The following is a 19,165-nucleotide window of genomic DNA, read 5'->3' on the forward strand; positions in this document are numbered from 1 at the left end:
AACTTTTAATAGCGATTCAACAGATAACGCCGTCTGTCGTAAAATATCCGTCAAAAGAATTATCCCCAAATATCCACCCACTGTATTAGCAACTAGTAAATTATAAAAAATCATTAAACATATCCAATTCTCTAAATATTTATACGTTTACAAACCGCCACCAACAACCCACCATTTCTGAAGACTGAGTCTAATTCATAAGTTCCCATTTCTCATATGTCAGTGTGGAACTAAAAATTCTCGAATTGGAACATCTTGTTTTTCTAATCGTAATGTTTTACTACTGAGCTAAGTTGATATAGATAAAATAAATAATCGTTAGGCTTATTTGCTATTGTTTTGAACGTCACGTTTTTGTCATAACTTTTGATTTTCTGAACCGATTTACAATTTGAAAACAGTTTCGGATTCTACGTAACAAGACGCGTGCAACGATAGGATTGTTGATCCATTTGAAGCATTATTTCGTAACGTCATTATCGGGGGGCTTTACTATTTCCACTATGGCTAACGCCCTATTAGCGCCATAGTGTCATTTTTAACTTTAAAATAATCTTGAGAAGTCAACCTATTTAGAAAGTCCTATTTTGTTACTCTAGCTCAAATAGGAACAAAATGACAGCCAATTGAAAATGTCCAGAAACTTTTGTCCGGGACTGTACTTCTAGAGGAGATAGAAACTTAAAATTTAAGATTTAGTTTTCATTTGTTATATAAAGGACAGAAAAATTAAAACATCCCCAAATTTTTATAAAATTGCTCTTTAGTTCTTGATATTAAAACTAAATGGCGCTGTCGTCTTTTCAACAGAAATAATGTGGGTTCTTGATGAAAGAACGTAACGGTTCAAAGTTAATGGAAAGCTAGATACATATTAAAGCTAATAGCAGTAGTAGTTTAAAAGAAATGTGTCGTAACTGATACTACATTCCTATATTAGGATATAGCGTACAATCTTTTCGGCATATTCTCTGGGGGTCGAAAGGGGTAAATGAGCGTAAATATGGGCAAACGTTAGCAATTATATTGGCAAACGAAGTATAACGAGAGGGTCTTGTTTTAATTTAACTACCAAAGTATAACGAGAGGGTCTACAAAAAGTAGTGAGATCCTATCAAAAACATTAACATGTACAAAAATGGGCCAATCGTCGCCTCGTGCCATCTCCGCCGTAAAACGTTCTGAGATCCCATGTAGAGCCAAGTCTGTCATCTTCTTCTCCTTCAATCGCCAATTCAACAACTATGTTATAAATTAAGTCCTTTTCCTAATTAATAACCAATATTCTTTGACTCTTTCATTGTTATACATCTTTGTTCGTATCAAAAATATCGTGACTTGGCAATCGTGTACATAGGGTTATGCATAACTCACCATATAAACTTGTTTGTATATAGGGTTTTCATGACTTTTCTTATAAATTTGTACATATCCCCTCGACCATAAACGATTTAGTGAATATCCCTTCAATTATTTTAAAATCGGCAACGATTTAGTAAATATTACCTCGACTTCCTTTTAACATTATCTTCCTGCGATTGGCAAGTCACGATATTTTTGATACGAACAAAGATGTATATTAATTAAAGAGTCAAAGAATATTGGTTATTAATTAGGAAAAGGACTTAATTTATAAGATAATTGTTAAATTGGCGATTGAATGAGAAGAAGATGACAGACATGGCTCTACATGGGATCTCAGAATGTTTTACGGCGGAGATGGCACGAGGCGAGGCTTGGCCCATTTTTGTACATGTTAATGTTTTTGATAGGATAATATCTTTTATAAAGCCTATTTTTCTTATAGTTTGTCAATAGCCGGATAGGTGGCGCTCTATTGCACTACCTGAGCGACCCCTATACTGAGCTAGGCCGGGATATATAAAGTCGGGTTTGCCATGCAGTACGGGTGGCAGTACTGATTAGTCTTTAGTAGTCTACAGTTAGTAGCCGTCTAGTTAAGTAGTGGAGTTCGGTAGACCTCTAAACTAACATCAGTTTAAGTGATCAATTAGCTCGCTCATGGAGGCTATATCTTAAACGGAGAGGCTAAGCCGTAGCTTCCATAGTATAAAAATCCCTCTCTCACCCACAGTCCTTCTCAAAGTGGGGGTGGTAAGGATAGTATTGTGAACTTCGGCAGTGAAGGTCGAATCTGAGCACGTGATCCAATTTCTGTTTCCGGTAAAAATGGCGCCGAAATCTTTTCCTGAAATCTCGGTTAGAAATCAAAGAACTTAAAAATATAAATAAGTGTACATAACTGATTTATTTAAAATGTCAATTTAAGAATATATAACCTGTTCTCTTAGTTTCACGATGGTTAAAAAACAATGCGAGTATTAGTTGTGTTGGAATAGGGAAAATTATTTTAAAACAAGGCCTAATAGTGCTCATGTAAGGTAATTTCCATTTCCGAGACCAAAAACTGATTTTGAGAGATGTTTAAAATGGATTTCTGCTTGGGAACGTTTTGATAATCGGATTACAATTGAAAAAAAATAAGAAATCAACATATTATATATGCTCCAATAATTTTGTGGGAGGTCATGGACCAACAGAAAGTAACCCTGATCCTATAAAGTTTGAAAAAACTCAAGAAACGCTTCGGTTAATGGTAAGTTTAAATAGCCGAGTTTTACATATTAAGTCGCTTTTTAATTATGGTGTCCAATTATTATCGCATCAAAATGAAAATAACTCTTTAAGTCTTAACACCCAACATCCTCAAGATAAAGTACCCGTAGTAGAAAAACCCGAGGATTCTTAGTACTTCATATTAGAAGAAATCCCTGATGCCAATGATACCCAAAAATTATTGTCTTCGGTGTGTAAATTATTACATATTTTTGTAAATTTTAATTAAATTATGTTCATCATTTAAATATTAAGAGTGAAAATCCAATAAAATCATTGGAAAACTCGACGACAAATCTCATACCGGTGTCTCAATAAGCAAAGCTTCTCACACATTTTGAACCTTGTCTTGTAAATGATACCCAGATGAAAGTTATGGAAGAAGACTCAAAATTCTCTCAATAAAACCAGTAAAACTATTTTATAAAGCCTTCTATCAAAAACAGTGACACCACCATCATTGTCGGTGAACCTTGCACCCTATGGAAATGAAACTAATCAAGCCAAAGTAAACATTAATAATGGTATCATGTACACAGAGCATTTAAGTAAACTTTCGGAGGGAATCCAATATGTAGTGGATGGGTAGCTTCATCCTGTTCAAATGATGATAGTGTGGAATTTGTAAAACTGAATCCAGGAAATCGCTACGCTATTAAGACTTTTACAATAAAAACCAAGATAAAAGAGGAACTCTCAAAATCCACGGAAAAGACGTCTCTAATATTCCATTCATAAGGGACTCGCTACACGATATCCAGAGCTTGCTTTCATTAGGTATCTTGATAGAAGTAATAGATTCGTTTGATTTGTGTAGCGGAATTTTTGACAGAAAAATAGTAGATCTTTTTGATAGCAAGATAAAGATGAAAGGGGTAAAAATGTTTTTACTAATGCTATTCACGCGAATGACTGCCAAATTGTATTACAAAAAGTGTTACAAAATAATGGAAAGAGTCTAGATACATGTCAATTATGTCAAAACTGTCTGAAATACAGGAGGTCATTGAAAAAGTGCATGGATCGCTGCAATAAAAAAATGGTGAAAATAGAAATAGCTACTAGCCCATCTAGAAAAAAAGATGAAGCAAAAAGCAATTGCAAATTCACAAATGAGGAGGAAGATGAAAATTATGAAAACGAGCATGGAAAGTGACCTTAAAAAATTTGGAGAGAAATTGGAACCTGAAGACACCCAATTTTTTACAAATATACTAGACCAACAGAAAAAATGCTCCCAAAGAATTCTTTTCAACGCTTATTCATTGAGCAACAATTATCTGTCCTCAAAGCCAAAAACAAGCGCATGCGTAGATGGCATCCCAAAATATTACAATGGTGCATCCATTTCAATCGCAAGTCTCCAGCATCCTACAACCTTATTGCGTCTTGTGGTGTCTTACATCTACCATCCAAGAGGACCTTGCACAACCACTCTAGCCATATAGGACTGACCCCTGCTTTCAACAATTTCTCCTTTCAAAAGGCCAAAGACAAGCTCTATCAGTCGTGCCCCGAATAACACCAGAGATACTAACTGGTGGGGCTGTCTTAGAAATATATTCACTAGCTTCAGTTAAAAAGTCATCATTGGAAAGCATCGCTAAGCCAGTGCCCCAAAAAGATTTTGAAATTTTTAAATGATCTAACTCCGTATTAAATCTTTCAAGCCCAGTCTCCCACACAGCCGCTTTTTTAGCAATTCCAACTTTTATCAATTCTTCCGTTACAAGATTTGTGTAGCTATCTGTGGATTTTCCCAAATCCTGCAATTTTTCTAAACCTTCGTTAATTATCTCTCGGAACTTGTTCGAGGTAAAATCTAAGAGAAGTTAATTTAAATTAGTACATTAACATCTCCAATTTTAAAATTTGTATTCAACTTACTACATAAAGCTACGCACGGGATCATTTTTATTATTTTTACTGGAGGTTTTGGAGCAGCAGCGGTTAATATTTTAGAATATTGAACTCACAAATATGAAGTTCATTAAGATTGATATGCGATACATCGTTGTCTATATATTCATCCACTATAAGCATTACTTCGATTTCCTCTGTATCACTTATTCCATAGTAGATAACATCATGCTTTTCTCTCTCTTTCTGAAGAGATTTCCTACAAAACGACAGATGATTTAGCCAAGGCTTATGATAAAACTATCTTTACAAGTTTACAATATTCTCGGATAAATTTAAAATCACCAATCCAAATTAATAATACATTTTATTAGGTCTAATTGAAAAATACTTACTTTCCCGTGTACGAATGTTCATTTTTTGACAAGATGAACATATTTCCCAGTGTTTCATTGTTATTAACGTTCACACGAGCCATTGACATATCTATTTGGCAGCAGACGACTTTTTCAACTGCCGCCTACGATAAACTACCTTAACTGCCCTCAATTTCCGATACGGCCAACTAGCGCGAAGTAGACCGCAAAGCGACTGTGAGGGGTTCATATTTTATAAGGGTTATCCTCTCCGTTTAAGATACAGGCTCCATGGCTAGCTTGTACCAAAGCTTGCTCGCGTTTTTGTCCAGTTTGACAATTTCGTTCTTGCTCGAACCTATAACATAACCAGTTTGCGCCGCGTTATTAGAGACAACACATTGAACACTTTCATGGCTCTACAAAACTTGGTAAGAGAGTAATCTTTACTATATAGATGAAACCCTATTTACTGGCGCTATTTCAACACTTAACTATTACTAAAGCATTGTAAAAATTCATAGTCATTAATTAATTATTATTATGTAATTATCAGTTATTTATTTTGTAAACGAACCAGAAAGAACCTGGATATTAAACTGAGATTAAGAGAGTAATTCTTTGTCTCAATTATTTCAACGTGGTAGCCCTCTTTTAAAGTGAATCGGTTACAGGGGGAAATAATTGGCGAGCTTAATTTGTTAGAACTAGTTTAGTATTGTTACGTATTAACACGAGGCCTGCACGTGCACATACATCAGATTCTGACTCAGACACGGGTGGTGCTACCGCTAGTATGGCGGTTAAGCCTAAACATGTTCCGTCTTATCCTACGCAGAGAGATAGAAGACAAGTTGGGAAAACCAAAATTTTACCTCTCCGAGTCAAGAGGTCTACTACTGCAAAATTATTTACCTAGATATGGAATTATTTCTCTTATTTTGAAGTAAAAATTTACAAATTATTGAAGCAGTATTCCAAGCATTGCGAATATATAGCAAAGCAGACGACATTTTACATCAAATAAGGATAAATTTTGGACACATGGAAATCAGTCAATGGGGAAAAGAACAGGAAATGAAGTGTATAAATTTTGGAGAGATATAACCTTTATGTGTTTGTAAAGGCCCAATTGTCTAGGCTTCAGCTGTTTACCCGTGTTATGCGTGTTAAGATTAAATAACACCAAAGCTGATTTGTGGCTAAACGCACTGAAAGTCTTGCGCACCATAAAAAGAATGAAAACTCCGTAGCTAATTCCCGTTTACCATTAGCCCTTTCCCTGGTCTAATTGCCACCATGATCTTTTCTTCGATTATAATATCTACACCTGATTATTCAAGCGTGTATTTAATTTTCGGCTCACTCTGAACCGTTAATGTCTCTTCAATACAGACACGAAAATCAACACCCATAGTTTACTACACCTAAGGCCTCAATTATTTACTCTTTAGTTCACTAGGCCTGTTACGGATAATACTTGATTTAACCGACAGAGTGTAAGCCTTAGCGTTCTTCTTGATATATATAAAGCAAGGATTATTCTATATACCGATGTAGTATAGCTTAAGTAATATATAAACAGCCATTTGAAATAATAATATTAAAAAATGTTCTTGGAATATCAAAATGAAAGAGCTTTCAAGTTACAAAACTACTAAAGGTATCGTAATTACGAAAAATACTTCCACATATTCACTTTATATTATGGAAAAAGGGAATATTAAGGTACTGTATGATTTCTTAACACAGCAACACAAGGCTTAACTGATAACGCGACGCACTAGTGTAACAATGGACGGACACACACAGACAAAAACATAGACTGCTTTTTAACTCTTTCCGTATTAATTTTGAGTTGAGAAACAAGATTATCTTAATAATTAAAATAAATATAATTAATATTAAATATTTTCTTCGTTAGTTGTTCGCCTTATTGAGCGTAACATCGTTTTCATAAAGGACAATTAAACATTCTTGAGAGACTTGACTAATATTGGCGTTTGATATGAAGCATACGCCGGTTGCTTCGCCTTACTAAAATAGGTAGTATATAAGGTGTCGAACTACAGTTAAAAGCAAAACCAAGCGCAATTGCGAAAACCTTTTATGGACAACCCACCTTAGGGAGGCTAGACGTTTCTCGTAACCCTAGCTGATCGCCGCGAATGTCTTAAACCAAACGATGACGATGGAGTTAGAAGCCAATGAGACAGCTTGGTGTCTATGTGAAATAGACGGAAGACCAGTAGATGGTGGTGTCTAGAAGCCAGAATGTACAGACTGGTGTCCAAGTGGGATGGACAAAGACCAAAAGATGGTGGTGATTAGAAGCCAGTAAGTACAGACTGGTGTCCGTGTGGGATGGACAAAGACCACACGGTCCGCGACAATTTAGTCTCGCCGTTATGGTCTTGCCGATTTGGTCTCGCCGTTTTGGTCTCGGGACAAATGGGTCTCGGGACAATTGGGTCTCGGGACAAATAGTTATCGGGACAAATGGGTCTCGGGACAAATGGGCCTCGGGACAAATGGGCCTCGGGACAAATGTGTCTCGGGACATATGGGTCTCGGGACAAATGGGTCTCGAGATAATTGGGTCTCGGAACCTAATCCAACCCAACCTTGTTTGGAGGTAAGAAGATTATTTATATGAGTATTAAAAGCCCACGAACAATTTATTAGCAATGATAGAAATATTTGGAAAAGGTGTCAGAAATTAATAGGAGAATATTTTGGAAAAGGTGGCAGCTAATTAATTGGAGAATATTTTGGAAAAGGTGGCAGCTATTTAATTGGAGAATATTTTGGAATAGGCGGCAGCTAACTATTAGGAGAATATTTTGGAAAAGGTGGCAGCTAATTAGTAGGAGAATGTTTTGGAAAAGGTGGCAGCTAATTAATAGGAGAATATTTTGGAAAAGGTGGCAGCTAATTTATAGGATAATGTTTTGGAAAAGGTGGCAGCTAATTAGTAGGATAATGTTTTGGAAAAGGTGGCAGCTAATTAGTAGGAGAATGTTTTGGAAAAGGTGGCGGCTAATTAATAGGAGAATATTTTGGAAAAGGTGGCGGCTAATTAATAGGAGAATATTTTGGAAAAGGTGGCGGCTAATTAGTAGGAGAATGTTCTGGAAAAGGTGGCAGCTAATTAATAGTAGAATATTTTGGAAAAGGTGGCAGCTAATTAATTGGAGAATATTTAGGATAAGGTGGCTACTAATTAATAGGAGAATATTTAGGATAAGGTGGCAACTAATTAATAGGAGAATATTTAGGATAAGGTGGCAACTAATTAATAGGAGAATATTTTGGAAAAGGTGGCAACTAATTAATAGGAGAATATTTTGGAAAAGGTGGCAACGAATTATCAGAACCATTGTTTTGGAAAAGGTGGCAACGAATTATTGGGACCATTGCTTTGGAAAAGGAGGCAACTAATTAGGTGACCAAATAATCACGAGACCAAACAGTCCCGAGACCAAATAGTCCCGAGACCAAATAGTCCCGAAACCAAATAGTCCCGAGACCAAATAGTCCCGAAACCAAATAGTCCCGATACCAAATAGTCCCGAGACCAAACAGTCCCGAGACCAAATAATCACGATACCAAATAGTCCCGAGACCAAATCGGTGAGACCAATTAGTCCCGCGACCAAATCGGCGAGACCGAAATGGCGAGACCAATTCGGCGAGACCAAATTGTCCTGTTCCGCTAATATACATGTCCCTGTTAGTGTCGTAACGACGTCTTCGGTTTCTAAGGGTGCTAGACCTAAAACTACAACTACAGTAATTGGTGGACAACCTAGGGTTTAATCCAACAAATTTAATATACCACAATCCTTTGGAAATATTTCATTAGTAAGGGGCGTACATAATCCTTTCTCAAGCTCTGGGAATTTGCCACCTGTTTCAACTTTAGTAACGGGATTGGGTAGTACGTATCCCCAGGGGCAACGCCTATGGTTTTGTCCTCAACAAATAGTAATCCACAAACCTTTGGAAATATTCCATCGGCAATAGGCTTACAGAATCCTTTTTCATTTTCTGGTCCTTCACCATCTGTTCCTCTTCAAGGATCTACACCAGTACGGGGAATGGCACGCATAAGTGTTAGGTTTGATGCCTACTTTCTTAATTGAGGGTGCGCGATTTTGGTATCGTCAGGAACGTACGGATTTAGAGACATGTTTAAATATCTTTAAATTACGATTTAGAGAATATTTTATGTCTGCTGTGAAACAAAGGTTTATGAAAGCCGCATTAATTTGCACTAAACAGAGACGTGATGAGAGCATAGTTCGGTTTTTCGAAAGGATGCAAGATTTTAATCTACCTTTAAGAGATCCCCTTCCGGAAATGGAACTAGTGCCACTCTTGGAAGAAAACTTACTTTCAGACATAAATGTGTATTTACGTCACCAATGTTCTACTATTTCGGACTAGTTAGTACAAGCAGAAATAATAGAAGCTAGGGTTAAAAATCTTAAGGGGTAACGTGCCACTGCAAGTGATTCTCCTAGTCAGAGTTCGAAAAATACTTCTAGTTCTCGTAGATCTACCGAGCCCTCTCGTAGTTCTTCTATAACATGCCATGAATGTGGGAAACAAGGAAATATAAGACCAAATTGTCCCAATTTAAAATCAAAATAAGCCTACTACTCAAGGGAAACCTAGAAGTAAGAAGGGAAACTAATGGGCTGGAATGCACGTAGAGTGCGTCCTTCTTCCCGATACAAATACCCTCATAATTCCATTATTTTAGCATCACCTTCTAGTAACACTTCTAATTCGAAGTTATCATTCGCTTTAGCTTTAAAATTTCCCGTTGATAGAACAATATAAGCGAGTGTAGATCAAGGTGCTGAAGTTAGTATTATATCAACTAAGGCATACCTACAAGTATTTATGGACCTTCACTACTGACCCTGAAATATTTACACAAAATACAGAAGATTGCATCTTTCTACCCAACGGTCAATATTTCTTTACAAGAGGTAATGTAGAGTTAGAGTTTACCATATGTGGGACTTCATTCTTACACTATTTTCATATTGTCCCTGATTTATTTTGTGACATAATCTCAGGGCAGATTTCTTAATGGCACACTTAGCTAATATAGATTTTCCTACATTAACAGTTACTATAAATTCTAAACCATACACACTGTTACCAGCACCACCGACATCACGTGATTCGGTAGGTGACCAGCAAGACACAAGTCCTGCTTTAGAGGAAAATACAATGACACAGTACAAGTACAGAAACGTCCTGCAATCACGGCAGCTAAGCCAGGTTGCACTCATATGACTACACATAAGAGAGATACAGGAGACAATAAACCTATCAGAACCTTTGCTTATCGTTGTACCGAGGCAAAAAGAGCAATTACTAAGGAACACATTGACAAAATGTTAGGGCTGGAAAATACGTCCTTCCAGAAGCCCCTGGTCCTCAGGAATTTGCCTAGTACCGAAAAAGGAAGGAGGTTGGAGATTTTGTGTGGATTATAGAGCTTTGAATAAAGTTAGTAAACCCGATCCCTATCCTCTTCCTAAGGTTGAAGATATTTTATTAGGATTAAATAAACCGAAGTAAATTTCATCCCCTTTTGGTAAATATGAATTTGTAGTAATGCCTTTTGGGTTGTGCAATGCACCAACCACTTTCCAAAAGTTAATGGATAAGGTGTTTCGAGATAAGTCCAAGTTTACAATTTTTGTTTACTTAGATGATTTAATCATTACGTCTAGAACATGGACAGAACACCTTAAAGCATTGGAATATGTCTTTAGGCAACTAACGAAAGCTGGTCTCACCCTGAATCTGACGAAATGTCACTTCGCTAAACCTTCAACCTTAATATTAGGACATGTAATAGATAGGAAAGGTATTCATGTGAATCCTGCGAAAACCATAGCAATGAAACAACTTCCTAGGCCTACAGACCTCAAGTCTTTATCAAGATTCTTAGGTTTGACGGGATGGCATAGCAAGTTTGTTCCTCATTATGCGGAACTAGCTGCCCCATTATACCGTCTTAAACCTAAGAATGTCCAATGTGAAGAAGCCTTTTCTAAATTAAAAGCCGCTATAGTGCATGCTAATGAGCATCCAGTGCATCATTATGATCATAGTAAGCCTACTTACTTAACCACGGACGCTAGCAACGTTGGTTTAGGTGCTTTGCTAAGTCAGAAAGATGGTAACATAGAATTGCCTATAGCTTACGCTTCTACTCTGCTTAACGCAGCAGAAAAGAATTATTCTACGTACGAAAAGGAATGTTTAGCTATATTTTGGGCTATTAACTGATTTACACATTTCCTAGATGGCAAAAACTTCACTGTGATCACTGATCATAATGCTTTACAATGGCTTTATACATGTACTGACCCTTCATATCGCGTATTACGTTGGATTATGTATTTACAGACTTACAAATTTAAAGTGCAATATCGCAAGGGCGTAGAAAACGTAGTCGCTGACGCTTTGTCCCGAGATATTCCACCTAAAGGATTTGTTTTAGGCGCGTTACTTAGGCTCCGTCCTCAAGTAATTCCGCCTCCATTACCTCCTGTTATGAATGCATTTAATCTGGCAGACATAACACGTGAACAAAGTCTAGATCCTAGTATACAGAATCTTAAGGCTCAATTAGAAGGTCATGATGGGACTAGTCCATTATATCAAATCATAGATGGTCTCGTTTATCGTAAGCGCTGCGGTACTCAACCGCGTAAGATTTACCTGCCTAGTACACTACGTCCTCAAGCGTTACACTTATTTCACACACACATGACTGCTGGTCATAGAGGTAGAGATAGTACGTATGAACGTATTCGTTTTCGATATTATTGGCCTACTTTGAAAAAGAATGTAGCATTATTTGTGCCTACATGCCTAATGTGCCAACAATATGAAGGACGCAACCGCAAAACTCCTGGGTTAATGCACTCTACAGTGGTAGAACAACCTTGGTATTTAGTTGGGGTTCACATTTTAGGTCCTTTACCTCTTAGTCCTAAGCGTAATCGTTACATCTTAGTGTATGTGGACTATTATACTCGCTATGTAAAACTAATACCATTAAAGAACATCACCACTGATACTGTAAGTCAGACTCTTAAAGGTCTGATCCTGCATTGGGAGGCCCTAAGGCTATACTTTCAGACAATGGAACGCAATTTGTGTCTCGTGTCTGGAAAGACACTTGCGCGCAATTCAACGTCACATGCACCTACACTACCCCGTACCACCCTCAAACTAATGCCACAGAACGTGTTAATAAGTCGATAGGCATTATGTTAGGTATCTTTGTAGGGAATGAACACCGTAATTGGGATCGTAACTTAGATTTTTCAAAATAATTTTTCTCAATACAACACCTCACGAGACCACAGTACGAACTCCGTTCTACATGAATCATGGAAGAGAAGCACGCCTACCTTGCGAACTTCCTACGGAGCTTTTTCAGTCTCCTGAATGTACCCAAGCTGGCAAAAGATTAGAGGATAGAGTTACTCAACTACAGTCTGACATTCTTGCCGTTAGGACTTACATAGCTCGTATGCAAGCCAAGCAACGACATTATTATAAACAGCGTAGAGAGGAGCGGGAATTAGATGTAGGCATGTATGTTTGGAAGGTCTTACACCCCCAGTGCCATGGTGCTACTTACTTCTCAGCTAAATTGGCTCCAAAATGGGATGGTCCATATCGCATAGTTCAAAAACTAGACGAATTACGTTATGTAATTGAGGAGGTCACAACAGGGAAACGATATTTAATCTATTTCATTAGCATATTGACTCATAGTTTATCAATAGCCGGATAGGTGGCGTTCTATTGCACTACCTGAGCGACGCGTTAGGCCTGTCCGTGGGATATATAAAGTCAGGTCTGCCATGCAGTACGGCTGGCAGTTCACATTAGTCTTTAGTAGTTTACAGTTAGTAGCCGTCTAGTTAGGTAGTGGAGTTCGGTAGTTCTCTCCCATAAACTAACATCTGATTAAGTGTCACGTTAGCTAGCTTGTATCAAAGCTTGCTCGCGTTTTTGTCCAGTTTGACAAATTCGTTCTTGCCCGAACCTACATCTTAACCAGTTCGCACCGCGTTATTAGAGACAACACATAGAACACTTTCATGGCTCTATAAAACTAGGTAAGAGAGTAAATCTTTGCTATATAATTGAACCCTATATACTGGCGCTACTTAAATACTTAAATATTACTAAAGCATTGTAAATATCATAGTCATTTAATAATTATCATTATGTCCTATCTAATGGATTTAAATTCTTTGAAGAATGGATAACAGAAATATTAACAGGAAACCCTGACATCAACTTAAACAACCCAAGGCAAAAACTATTCCTCTCGTGGCAAACATGGGACTTGCTAAGGGTATTAGTGTTTGGCCTAAAAGGTTTTGTTAAAGACTTTTTTAAACTTTACCCCAAAAACTTTCTTTCTCCTATTCGAATAAATGGAAGCTCCGTCGAAAGTCTCTTCTCTCAGTTAAAGTTTGCTTCCAATAGCAAATTAACATCATTGAATTATCCAACTGCATGCAAAGCTTTTTCACGTTAGTAAACGTGCATGGTAGCCATCGTGGTAACAAACAGTACCGGGATCAACCACTATGTGTCAGAGAATCAAAAATATGAATTGTAGTTCAAACAATTATAGTAAAAGATAATAATAGAATATTAATATTAATTTTTTTTATACTAATTGTGACAGAAGTTTATAATAAAGAACTACTAATTGTACTAATTAGAATTGTAGTTCTAATGATTAAAACAAAGGGATAGTAAATAATTAAATTCATTTATATTATACTGATTGTATTTAATTCTTAGCAATAGACAAGCAAGTCTTATTTATTGAATGATTTAACTGTAAAACAATTTAATCTACTTATTAAAGAGTTTAATACATTTTGGTTGGCTTGTATCACGTTATTTTGAGGTTATCACATTTAGATCACGTTTACTAATACTGAAAATTTTTGTCCTTCTGGGTAGTTTTTGATTGCGAACTTAAGGGGATTCTGATTCCAAACAGCATTGACTAGGTTCTGGTGTTTCTAAACTTAAATTAGCTGTGGGCTTCTTGGACTTTTTTCCTATGACAATAGTTTTTGATTCTTTGGCTTTAGATTTCGTTTTGCACATTTGAGGTGACTTAACGGACCACGAGGGACCTCTCCCGTCTGGGCTTCCCCCGACTTGCTAACCTTTTTTTCTTGACAGTCGGGTGCTAGATGTCCTGGTTTTTGGCATTTAAAACATGTTATAACACGTGTAGATGGGTAGGACAAAGCTAATTGACGACCTGGAGATTTTGATCTCTGATTAGTATATCTATTAAAAGATCTTTGACCTCTATTGGAGTTGTTAGCCCTAGCTTTGGCTCTAGAGTCTAACGGTTGTAAGGGATATTCCCATTGAGGAGAAGGAGGAGGATTGCAAGGGTTTTGACAATGCCCGGGGGAACAATGACTATGGGCGGAGCCCCTGTTTGCTGGGCAAGAGGACTTTGCTGTAACCTTTGGTTTAGGGGGTGATCTTCTCTTTTCCCTTTTTTCGGCATTCTTTTTCCTAACTTCATTCTTTCTGACTTCTATGGTTAATCTCTATCTTAAGCTTAAAGTCAGCTTCGGAGTCTCTAAACTGAACTTTAAAATGTCTCTTAAACGTCTTCCAAGCTAAATGAGGATGGGAAGGGTTTAAACTACACATATCGTCATATTGACGGATTATATCCCTGTACCAATACAAGGCATGCCCTCTTAAAAGGAGGGGCAGTGCCGCTAACCTATCTTCATTTGATAGCTTGTGGAATTTAGCATACTCCTCAAAAGCGGCTAAAAACTCTGTGGCGTTATCGCTAGACGATCCCATAAAAGCTAACCTTTCTGGCGGTTCAATTGGGACTTTTCCCGTCTGAGGAATTGTACTTCTATTTATTAATGAGGGTAGATCCCTAACCAACTTATCCAAACTAGTAGCTATAGCTTTATTTATGGCTACATTCTGAGCTATGGCATTAGCCTGTATGGTTGAATTATCAGCCAAAGTTTGGAGTAAGGATAACATAAAGGCTTTTAATTCCTCGTCAGTCATGTTTGGTCCAAATTGAGGGACTTCTTGTGACGGTGATATTTGGGTTCCGATGGTTCTAACCCTTGGATTAGGTAAAGGGTCTGAAAAACTAACTTTAGACTTATCTCTATTGGACGTTGATTTAGGAGGAACAAGGGGAATCAATCCCAGTTTGAGGAGGGAAATTTGAGGGAGTTGAACTTCCCTTAGTGGCAGGAATACTCTTATGAGGAAATAATTGATACGGAGAAAATTCCAATTCTGAAGAGGCTGCAGTCCTCTTTTTTGAATCAGAATCCTCTTCTTCTTTCTCTTCTTCAATACGAAGAATCCTGTTGAAATCCTCCAAAGGATTATCTGTCTCTGGCGGTGCTAGCGTGTCGCCATCGTCTTCTGAAGACGCAAACAGATCTTCCTTTGATTGTTCTTCCCTTTTCTTTAATATTAAATCATCCTCCTCATCCTCAGATGTTCGAGGCGACCTCCACGTTTTGTTGTCCGAATATGCCATTAGTTATTAATTTAATGATCAAGTTAATAATACAATTAAGTTTACGATAAAAAAAGATGTCAAACAAGTTAAGTTTACAAAAATATGCAAGCAAGTCATCTAAATTCAATACATTTATGATAAAGATAATTTTAATTTTAATTAATTTATTTAATTTAATTGTGATTAATTTAGATTAAAATAATTCAATTATCTTTAATGATTTATCATTTTGGAAGCCGAGGCTTAGCACCACGTGGGGGGGGGGGCGGATATACCGACAATGATAAACAGTTTGTATACGGGACTTGACCAAGGCTTAAGGCCTAGTTTTATCGGTCGAATCCCTGTTCGGGCGCCAATTATGTAACCCTCGGTAAGGATTAACTAATTTAAAATGGGACTTTCCCGAGGGCCATAAAAAGAAATAAAGACAACTTACTTTAATTATCCAATTTAAGAAGATTGATCTTTTCTATTTTATTCACAAAAACAAAGGGTTTATACAAAGTAGCTCCGTCTTAGAAGACTTATTCAAAACGAAAAGGAGAGAACTAGTCTCTTCAACCGCCAACTGTCGTAATAATAATATCACTCAAAAATCGTAGTGAGAAAAAGGGGAGGAGGAGCATGTGACATGGAGGCAAGAGCCTTGCCAGATCCAAGGAGTGGAAGCTGCAAGGATTCTGGCAGCCATGTTACATCAAGAACATTAACTTTTGATTCTTTGGCTTTAGATCTGGTTTTGCACATTTGAGGTGACTTAATGGAATTTACAATATCACTTATTTGACTAGTATTAGCTCTTGGTTTTCTCTTGGTATTGTTTTTCGTACTTTGAATTTCAAAATTTTCAGTCGCTTTCCTAGGATTTCTTCCTGTAGGCTTCTTTCTAGTTGTAGGGTAAGATCCTAGCACGTTAGACATTAAGATTCTATTTTCAGTCAAACTCCTCTCCTGTGAAGCATCAGTTTCCTCAATTCTCTTTGCAACTTCAATCTTTTTATCTTCCGTGGTAATTTAGGGGATTCAGTTTCGCTATCACTTCTGCTCTCACAAATAATAGTTTGGGAAGGTTTCCCTTTGCCTTTTCTTGACTGTTTGACTTTTGGCTTTAACTCTTGTTTTCCTCGCTCTTTAATGGCATAAAATTGGTCCCGTAAGGTGTGACCACCTTTTTTATTATTCCGGCTACTCGAAACAAATTCCTGTATTCTAGCATGCAACATTTTACGTGTCCATTCCCGATAGAAACATTCTATGGCATGTTTGTCCAATGGCAAGTTTTCCGGAAGGGCTTGCTAAAAAATATCTCGCTGTGCTTCAGATTTTAGGAAAGAAAAACTCTCCTCTGCACATATGTAAATTAAATAATAAATTTTACCCTTTAAAAATTAAATATATGGTTAAACATCTTACTTTTATCATTTTTGTTCCAAACTTCAAAAGTGCATTTTTGTTTGCATAACTAGCGACAACTTTATTTAGACTACGGATAAATGGCAGAAAACTTGACTTAGGATATGACATGTTACCGTTGTCTCGGTTCTTTAACTCAATTGGAAGATCTCTTTCTTTTTCGCTATTGGTCACCCTTAACAAAACTGTGCATTTATTCAAGGAATTGTCTGCTAGTTGTTGTTTAAAGCTGATGTTTTTCTTCTTATGGCATAGTGTTCGCCTGTATATCTCTCCCATGGTACCCCCGCCAAGCAAATACAGTCCAGCATCGGGTTCGTTTGCCCAGTCCTCGTAAAGACTTCCCGGAATAGACGTATCAATTAAATTGCTTTTGCTAGTCCCACTAAAATTGAACTCTTCAAGTTTTTCGGGTGATTTTGTGAGAATTTTACAAAATATGAACGTGTTGGATGTTATATTATTGAGAAGTTTAAACGCATCCACGTGGTGAAACTGATTTAGGTCCACTTCTTTCTTAAGTTTTGTAGCTTGTTCAAAATTGGAAACTGTTAACCATGCCATGGCTTTGTTTGTTCGGAGTTTTGAAAATTCTTCACTCGCCTCTAAATTTTCTCCTACACTCCGTTTCTTGTTTTTTCTTGGCTTTGGTTCATCTGGATTGCACTCTTCTTTAGATTTCTCAAATAAACTTATTAATTTCGTCAAATAACTTTGAATGCCATGCGATTTCAGTAACTCAGTATATAAATTTGAACGTTCTACTGACGATTTTATAAAAAAACTAACATTTTTGCTCGTTTAGTTTTTTAATTGTCTTTTCCATATTAAGTTTAAAACTTTACCTTGCTGACTTTGTGGATATTAAAGGCAATTAAATATATGAATAAATAATTTCGTTCCTATTTCCAACAGCGCACTAAGTTACTAGAGCCAGGCTGGCCGGCAGACGACAAAAACAAAATTGCGCAATTCCCTGAAATTACCATAGACTAGTGAAAGCAGCTCAAGGTGTTTATGCGGTCTTTGCCTCGTGTACGGGGAAAAACCTCGGTCAAACACTTATCGAAAGATGGTGCTTCAGCTACCCGCCGGTCCTCGCGAAAATTTACGCGCGAAGAAGAAGACGGGGGGTGTAGTGTTGTTACCTTATCAATAAACACTCAGAATAAAGTTATAACCATTCTTTATTCAAACCCGCGGACTACTGCCTATTACATTGATAACCAGGTTTATTTATATACCCTTATCTAATCGCTTATCTTATCTTGTCTACACTGACGTCACTACATCACATCACATCTTTCTTTTTTTTGAACAGGAAACCAAATTACAACAGTAGACTAAAACTAAAATTATTAATTAACAAACTAAATACAAATATACAAGTTATAAAAATTTAATGTCCAGTAGCCTCAGAACGGCACGGCCCCATATCTGCTGGGAGGGACTCCGCGACGTTCTCTTTCAGGATAGCGTCTAACTGCAGGCGTAGTAACTTCCGAAGTTCGATGCCAGGCTGGAAGTTCCGACATGTCCCCGGCCTCGCTACCACTTTCCGAGCGAGACCTCTGACTCACTGCAACCTCAGGGACTGCCTTGAAAAACGACGAGTTCCTTTCCAGAAGCTTCCCTCTGCGTGCCGCCGTGATTTGGGACCCTTTTACTTCGATGATCTGATACGGGTCGGGATCGTAAAATGCCGTCAGCTTGTTTCGTTTTTCTTGTCGGACCAGGACCTTGTCGCCAACTTGGAATGTGTGATGGGACGAACGACGCTTCTCGTCCGCGTAACCCTTCATGGAGGCCTTCTTTCTTCTATCCTTTTGCCGGACTTCATCATCAGACTTCGTCTTTCCGACCTCGGGAAACCAAGACCGAATCTTACGTCCAAACAAAACCTCCGCTGGAGATTTCCCCGTTGTCGAGTGAGGCGTCGTACGGTAGTTGACTAGGAAGTTGCTCAACTCTCCTTTCCATGGCCGCTTTTCGACATGGGTTGCTTGTATAAATTTACTAAGAGTCCTCATGAAGCGTTCCACTTCACCGTTCGCTTGCGGCCAGAGTTTCGTGACCTTCTTATGGTAGCAACCCAGCTGCCCTAACTTCTTGGTAAAGGTGTTGGAATTAAATGGTGGTCCGTTATCTGTCTTTATTTGCTTCGGAAATCCAAACATGGCGAACACCCGTTCTAGCTTGTCCAGAATGTTCGAGGACGAGAGTGACGTCACAATCTGAACTATAGGGTAGCGGGAATGCTCGTCGATTATCACCATCAGATGACATCCAT

The sequence above is a fragment of the Phalangium opilio genome, unplaced genomic scaffold, assembly GCF_054372755.1.
Source record: "Phalangium opilio isolate 3A_F unplaced genomic scaffold, DU_Popi_V2 ptg000043l_1, whole genome shotgun sequence".
NCBI classification, from domain to species: domain Eukaryota; kingdom Metazoa; phylum Arthropoda; class Arachnida; order Opiliones; family Phalangiidae; genus Phalangium; species Phalangium opilio.